This window comes from Hemiscyllium ocellatum, unplaced genomic scaffold (assembly GCF_020745735.1).
Source record: "Hemiscyllium ocellatum isolate sHemOce1 unplaced genomic scaffold, sHemOce1.pat.X.cur. scaffold_3189_pat_ctg1, whole genome shotgun sequence".
Taxonomy (NCBI): Eukaryota; Metazoa; Chordata; class Chondrichthyes; order Orectolobiformes; family Hemiscylliidae; genus Hemiscyllium; species Hemiscyllium ocellatum.
In genome coordinates, this window is record NW_026868341.1 from 32,501 (window position 1) to 40,000 (window position 7,500).

Sequence of the window (7,500 nt, forward strand, 5' to 3'; positions counted from 1 at the left end):
AGTAACCGCTGACACTTAGAATATTTTTGAAGCAGTACAAATCAGTAACCAGCGACACTTAGAATATTTTTGAAGCAGTACAAATCAGTAACCACTGACACTTAGAATATTTTTGGAGCATTACAAATCAGTAACCAGCGACACTTAGAATATTTTTGGAGCAGTACAAATCAGTAACCAGCGACACTTAGAATATTTTTGAAGCAGTACAAATCAGTAACCAAGTGCATTTTTGAATTGGTTACTGATTTCTCCGTTGAAGTTGGGGCTGCGGTTGGCTTCAGTTAGTGGTGGGGGCTTAATTTTCGCCGAGGGGAGCGTGTCCCGGTAGTGTCTCCGAGGAAGTGGTACCTATTGAAGGGGGTGTTTCTGAATTTGGGCCCTTTTTGAGTGGCATTGCCGGATGGGTTTTGTGTTGAAGGCTTCCAAATCGGGTAGCTCAGCCGGATTTGACCCGGCGGTTCTACCGACTGTCACGCCTTCGAGGGGGGACTGTTGTCTAAGTTCAGGCCGAATTTGGTGAATTTCCTAAGTCGGGAAGTGGTCCCAACGGGTTTGGGAGTGAACCTAACAGCTCATACCAACTTTGAGGCTTTGGGGCCGGGTAGCACAGTCGGATTTGACCCGGCGGTTCTGCCGAATGCCTGGCCTTCGAGGGGGGCCTGCCCTCTGAGTTCAGGCCGAATTTGGTGAATTTCCTAAGTCGGGAAGTGGTCCAAACGGGGATGGGAGTGAACCTGACAGCTCATACCGACATTGGGGCTTCCAAGCCGGGTAGCTCAGCCGGATTTGACCCGGCGATTCTGCCGACTTCCACGCCTTCGAGCGGGGACTCTCCTCTAAGTTCAGGCCGAATTTGGTGAATTTCCTAAGTCGGGAAGTGGTCCAAACGGGGATGGGAGTGAACCTAACTGCTCATACCAACTTTGAGGCTTTGGGGCCGGGTAGCACAGTCGGATTTGACCCGGCGGTTCTGCCGAATGCCTGGCCTTCGAGGGGGGCCTGCCCTCTTAGTTCAGGCCGAATTTGGTGATTTTCCTAAGTCGGGAAGTGGTCCAAACGGGGATGGGAGTGAACCTGACAGCTCATACCGACTTTGGGGCTTCCAAGCCGGGTAGCTCAACCGGATTTGATCCGGCGGTTCTAGCGACTGCCACGGCTTCGAGGGGGGACTGTTGTCTAAGTTCAGGCCGAATTTGGTGAATTTCCCGAGTCGGGAAGTGGTCCAAACGGGGATGGGAGTGAACCTGACAGCTCTTACCGACATTGAGGCTTCGGGGCCGGGTAGCTCAGTCGGATTTGACCCGGCGATTCTGCCGACTTCCACGCCTTCGAGCGGGGACTCTCCTCTAAGTTCAGGCCGAATTTGGTGAATTTCCTAAGTCGGGAAGTGGTCCAAACGGGGATGGGAGTGAACCTGACAGCTCTTACCGACTTTGGGGCTTCCAAGCCGGGTAGCTCAACCGGATTTGATCCGGCGGTTCTAGCGACTGTCACGCCTTCGAGGGGGGACTGTTGTATAAGTTCAGGCCGAATTTGGTGAATTTCCCGAGTCGGGAAGTGGTCCAAACGGGGATGGGAGTGAACCTGACAGCTCTTACCGACTTTGGGGCTTCCAAGCCGGGTAGCTCAACCGGATTTGATCCGGCGGTTCTGCCGACTGTCACGCCTTCGAGGGGGGACTGTTGTATAAGTTCAGGCCGAATTTGGTGAATTTCCCGAGTCGGGAAGTGGTCCAAACGGGGATGGGAGTGAACCTGACAGCTCTTACCGACTTTGAGGCTTCGGGGCCGGGTAGCTCAGCCGGATTTGATCCGGCGGTTCTGCCGACTGTCACGCCTTCGAGGGGGGACTGTCCTCTGAGTTCAGGCCGAATTTGGTGAATTTCCCGAGTCGGGAAGTGGTCCAAACGGGGATGGGAGTGAACCTGACAGCTCATACCGACTTTGAGGCTTCCAAGCCGGGTAGCTCAGCCGGATTTGACCCGGCGATTCTGCCGACTTCCACGCCTTCGAGGGGGGACTGCCCTCTGAGTTCAGGCCGAATTTGGTGCATTTCCCGAGTCGGGAAGTGGTCTCTGTCACAACGGGGGCAAGTGTCTGAAGAGGTAAAGTGAGTAACCAGCACAGCTTAGGGAAGGGTTCCAAAGTTCTCAACAATGTGAATTCGGTTACCAGGAAAGCTTAGGAAAGTTGCCTGACTGTCCCAAACGAATGAACTGCAAAACTTAGGGAACATGCCCGAAGATGCTTAAAAGTGTGAAATCAGTAAGCAGGAAAGCATAGGAAAGTGCCTGAAAGTGCTAAATGAGTAACATGAAAAACGTAGAAAAATGCCCGAAAATGTTTAAAAGTGTGAACTCAGTAACCAGCAAAACTTAGTAAAACGTTGGAAAAGCAGAAATGAGTAACCAGAAAAACTTAGAAAAATGTTTGAAAATGAGAAATGAGTAACCAGAAAAACTTAGAAAAATGTTTGAAAATGAGAAATGAGTAACCAAGAAAACTTAGAAAAATGCCCAAAAAGAAGAAATCAGTAACCAGAAAAACTTAGAAAAATGTTTGAAAATGAGAAATGAGTAACCAGAAAAACTTAGAAAAATGTTTGAAAATGAGAAATGAGTAACCAAGAAAACTTAGAAAAATGCCCAAAAAGAAGAAATCAGTAACCAGAAAAACTTAGAAAAATGTTTGAAAATGAGAAATGAGTAACCAAGAAAACTTAGAAAAATGTTTGAAAATGAGAAATGAGTAACCAAGAAAACTTAGAAAAATGCCCAAAAAGAAGAAATCAGTAACCAGAAAAACTTAGAAAAATGTTTGAAAATGAGAAATGAGTAACCAAGAAAACTTAGAAAAATGCCCAAAAAGAAGAAATCAGTAACCAGAAAAACTTAGAAAAATGTTTGAAAATGAGAAATGAGTAACCAAGAAAACTTAGAAAAATGCCCAAAAAGAAGAAATCAGTAACCAGAAAAACTTAGAAAAATGTTTGAAAATGAGAAATGAGTAACCAGAAAAACTTAGAAAAATGTTTGAAAATGAGAAATGAGTAACCAAGAAAACTTAGAAAAATGCCCAAAAAGAAGAAATCAGTAACCAGAAAAACTTAGAAAAATGTTTGAAAATGAGAAATGAGTAACCAAGAAAACTTAGAAAAATGCCCGAAAAGAAGAAATCAGTAACCAGAAAAACTTAGAAAAATTTTCGGCCAAGTGTGAAAAATATTCTAAGTGTCAGCGGAGGAAAATGCCGAAGCATCGGGAAAGATTCAAAAACTCATGCCGAACATGAGTTCCGAAGTGCCGGAGGAACTGGGCGAATTGAGCCCGGCGGTTGGCCAGATGTCGTTTTGAGTCTGCAGCCCGAAAACTTTAACTTTGTCTGCCGCGGAAGTCTGGACCGGGAAAAATCCAAACGGTTTTGCCGGGTTCGAGTTCCAGAGCGAAGCAGTCGAATTTGAAATTCAGACCCATTCAGTGCCACTTGACATTGTGACACAGTGAGGTTGGCGGGGTACCCGGAGATTTCTGGGAACACGATTTTTAGAACAAAATGGCGGCGCGGGACCACTTTGAAAGGCATCCGAAAAACGGTTCCGCGGGCAGAGCACTTGAATGACAGGCCTGTGTGCATGCCCAAGAGCTCTCGGAAGTCTAATTTTTGACACTTTGTCAAATTTTCGACAGACTTACCCAACTCTTGCTGCCTGTTCTAAGAATCAGTCAGAGGCCTGTGCGGCGGTCTCTTGACACTTTGGAGGGCGGGCAAACCCCACGTTGACTCCGGCCGTCCCTCCAAAAGGCACTTGCTATTGGGGGAAAGGATTGCAAGTAGCCTGGTTCCCGTGGGAGCGGCCAGGAAGGGTGCAGGCTGGCCCTTGCCTGAGCATTCCCAAAACCCTCTTCCGCTGAGAGCAGACCTCGCACGCCGCACTACCGGCTCTGGGAGTGGTTGGCCGCTATTGTACATAGTCCGGTCCTTCCTCTGCCACCCGGCAAGTGCGATGGCTCTGCCGCCCTGCGGTGCTCGTCACCCAGGTTTGGGGAACACGATACTTAGAACATGTTGGCGGCTCGGGACCTGCAGGCGAAAGGGGCCCCGTGGTGCTGAGCACATCGACCTCGGGTCTCAGTGCAAGCCGGAGAGTTCGCGGAAGTCTTAAAAGATTTTGACATCTGCTCAAATCTTTGACAGGCTTGCCTGACTCTTTCCGTCCGTTCTAAGAATCAGTCGGAGGCCGGGGCGGGGACGGTCTCTTGACACACGGAGGGTTGGCTTCCCTCCTCAGGTGTTTGTGTCGAAAATGAAGGCGAGAGATGCAAGCGTCCTGGTTCCCCTGGGTGCTGCCAGCAAGGGTGCAGGCTGACCCTTGCCTGAGCACTCCCAAAAGCCTCTTAAGCTGAGAGCAGGCGCCGCACTACCGGCTCTGGGAGTCGTTGGCCGCTATTGTACATAGTCCGGTCCTTCCTCTGCCACCCGGCAAGTGCGATGGCTCTGCCTCCCTGCGGTGCTCGTCACCCAGGTTTGGGGAACACGATACTTAGAACATGTTGGCGGCTCGGGACCTGCAGGCGAAGGGGGCCCCGTGGTGCTGAGCACATCGACCTCGCGTCTCAGTGCAAGCCGGAGAGTTCGCGGAAGTCTTAACAGGCTTGCCTGACTCTTTCCGTCCGTTCTAAGAATCAGTCGGAGGCCGGGGCGGGGACGGTCTCTTGACACACGGAGGGTTGGCTTCCCTCCTCAGGCGTTTGTGTCGAAAATGAAGGCGAGAGATGCAAGCGTCCTGGTTCCCCTGGGTGCTGCCAGCAAGGGTGCAGGCTGACCCTTGCCTGAGCACTCCCAAAAGCCTCTTAGGCTGAGAGCAGGCGCCGCACTACCGGCTCTGGGAGTCGTTGGCCGCTATTGTACATAGTCCGGTCCTTCCTCTGCCACCCGGCAAGTGCGATGGCTCTGCCTCCCTGCGGTGCCCGTCACCCAGGTTTGGAGAACACGATACTTAGAACATGTTGGCGGCTCGGGACCTGCAGGCGAAAGGGGCCCCGTGGTGCTGAGCACATCGACCTCGCGTCTCAGTGCAAGCCGGAGAGTTCGCGGAAGTCTTAACAGGCTTGCCTGACTCTTTCCGTCCGTTCTAAGAATCAGTCGGAGGCCGGGGCGGGGACGGTCTCTTGACACACGGAGGGTTGGCTTCCCTCCTCAGGCGTTTGTGTCGAAAATGAAGGCGAGAGATGCAAGCGTCCTGGTTCCCCTGGGTGCTGCCAGCAAGGGTGCAGGCTGACCCTTGCCTGAGCACTCCCAGAAGCCTCTTAGGCTGAGAGCAGACGCCGCACTACCGGCTCTGGGAGTCGTTGGCCGCTATTGTACATAGTCCGGTCCTTCCTCTGCCACCCGGCAAGTGCGATGGCTCTGCCTCCCTGCGGTGCCCGTCACCCAGGTTTGGAGAACACGATACTAAGAACATGTTGGCGGCTCGGGACCTGCAGGCGAAAGGGGCCCCGTGGTGCTTAGCACATCGACCTCGCGTCTCAGTGCAAGCCGGAGAGTTCGCGGAAGTCTAAAGCTTTTGACATTCGCTCAAAGCTTTGACAGGCTTGCCCGACTCTTTCCGTCCGTTCTAAGAATCAGTCAGAGGCTGGTGGGGAGGTCTCTTGACGCAAGGGGAGGGGTGGCGTCCCTCCTCAGGCGCTTGTGTCGAAAATGAAGGCGAGAGATGCAAGCGTCCTGGTTCCCCTGGGTGCTGCCAGCAAGGGTGCAGGCTGACCCTTGCCTGAGCACTCCCAGAAGCCTCTTAGGCTGAGAGCAGACGCCGCACAACCGGCTCTGGGAGTCGTTGGCCGCTATTGTACATAGTCCGGTCCTTCCTCTGCCACCCGGCAAGTGCGATGGCTCTGCCTCCCTGCGGTGCCCGTCACCCAGGATTGGAGAACACGATACTAAGAACATGTTGGCGGCTCGGGACCTGCAGGCGAAAGGGGCCCCGTGGTGCTTAGCACATCGACCTCGCGTCTCAGTGCAAGCCGGAGAGTTCGCGGAAGTCTAAAGCTTTTGACATTCGCTCAAAGCTTTGACAGGCTTGCCCGACTCTTTCCGTCCGTTCTAAGAATCAGTCAGAGGCCGGTGGGGAGGTCTCTTGACGCAAAGGGGAGGGGTGGCGTCCCTCCTCAGGCGCTTGTGTCGAAAAATGAAGGCGAGAGACGCGAGCGGCCTGGTTGCTTTGGGTGCTGCCAGGAAGGATGTGGTCTGACCCTTGCCTGAGCACATCCAAAAGCATGTGATGTTGAGAGCAGACCTCGAGCCCCGCACAACCGGCTCTGGGAGTCGTTGGCCGCTATTGTACATAGTCCGGTCCTTCCTCTGCCACCCGGCAAGTGCGATGGCTCTGTCGCCCTGTGGTGCCCGTCACCCAGGTTTGGGGAACACGATACTAAGAACATGTTGGCGGCTCGGGACCTGCAGGCGAAAGGGGCCCCGTGGTGCTGAGCACATCGACCTCGGGTCTCAGTGCAAGCCAGAGAGTTCGCGGAAGTCTAAAGCTTTTGACATACGCTCAAATCTTTGACAGGCTTGCCCGACTCTTTCCGTCCGTTCTAAGAATCAGTCAGAGGCCGGTGGGGAGGTCTCTTGACGCAAGGGGAGGGGTGGCGTCCCTCCTCAGGCGCTTGTGTCGAAAAATGAAGGCGAGAGACACGAGCGGCCTGGTTGCTTTGGGTGCTGCCAGGAAGGATGTGGTCTGACCCTTGCCTGAGCACTCACAGAAGCATGTGACGTTGAGAGCAGACCTCGAGCCCCGCACGACCGGCTCTGGGAGTGGTTGGCCGCTATGGTACATAGTCCGGTCCTTCCTCTGCCACCCGGCAAGTGCGATGGCTCTGCCGCCCTGTGGTGCCCGTCACCCAGGTTTGGGGAACACGATACTAAGAACATGTTGGCGGCTCGGGACCTGCAGGCGAAAGGGGCCCCGGGGTGCTTAGCACATCGACCTCGTGTCTCAGTGCAAGCCGGAGGGTTCGCGGCAGTCTAAAGCTTTTGACATTCGCTCAAAGCTTTGACAGGCTTGCCCGACTCTTTCCGTCCGTTCTAAGAATCAGTCAGAGGCCAGTGCGGAGGTCTCTTGACACAAGGGGAGGGGTGGTGTCCCTCCTCAGGCGCTTGTGTCGAAAATGAAGGCGGGAGACGCAAGCGTCCTGGTTCCCCCTGGGTGCTGCCAGCAAGGGTGCAGGCTGACCCTTGCCTGAGCACTCCCAAAAGCCTCTTAGGCTGAGAGCAGACGCCGCGCTACCGGCTCTGGGAGTCGTTGGCCGCTATGGTACATAGTCCGGTCCTTCCTCTGCCACCCGGCAAGTGCGATGGCTCTGCCGCCCTGTGGTGCTCGTCACCCAGTTTTCCAACCCGGACCCGCGAGCGTGGTGCGAGGGGCGACTTCGCTGCGGTCCACACTTTGATCGATCTGGCTCCGACCGTCTGGTGTGGGAGGTCCCTTGGCGGGCCGGCTTTCCTG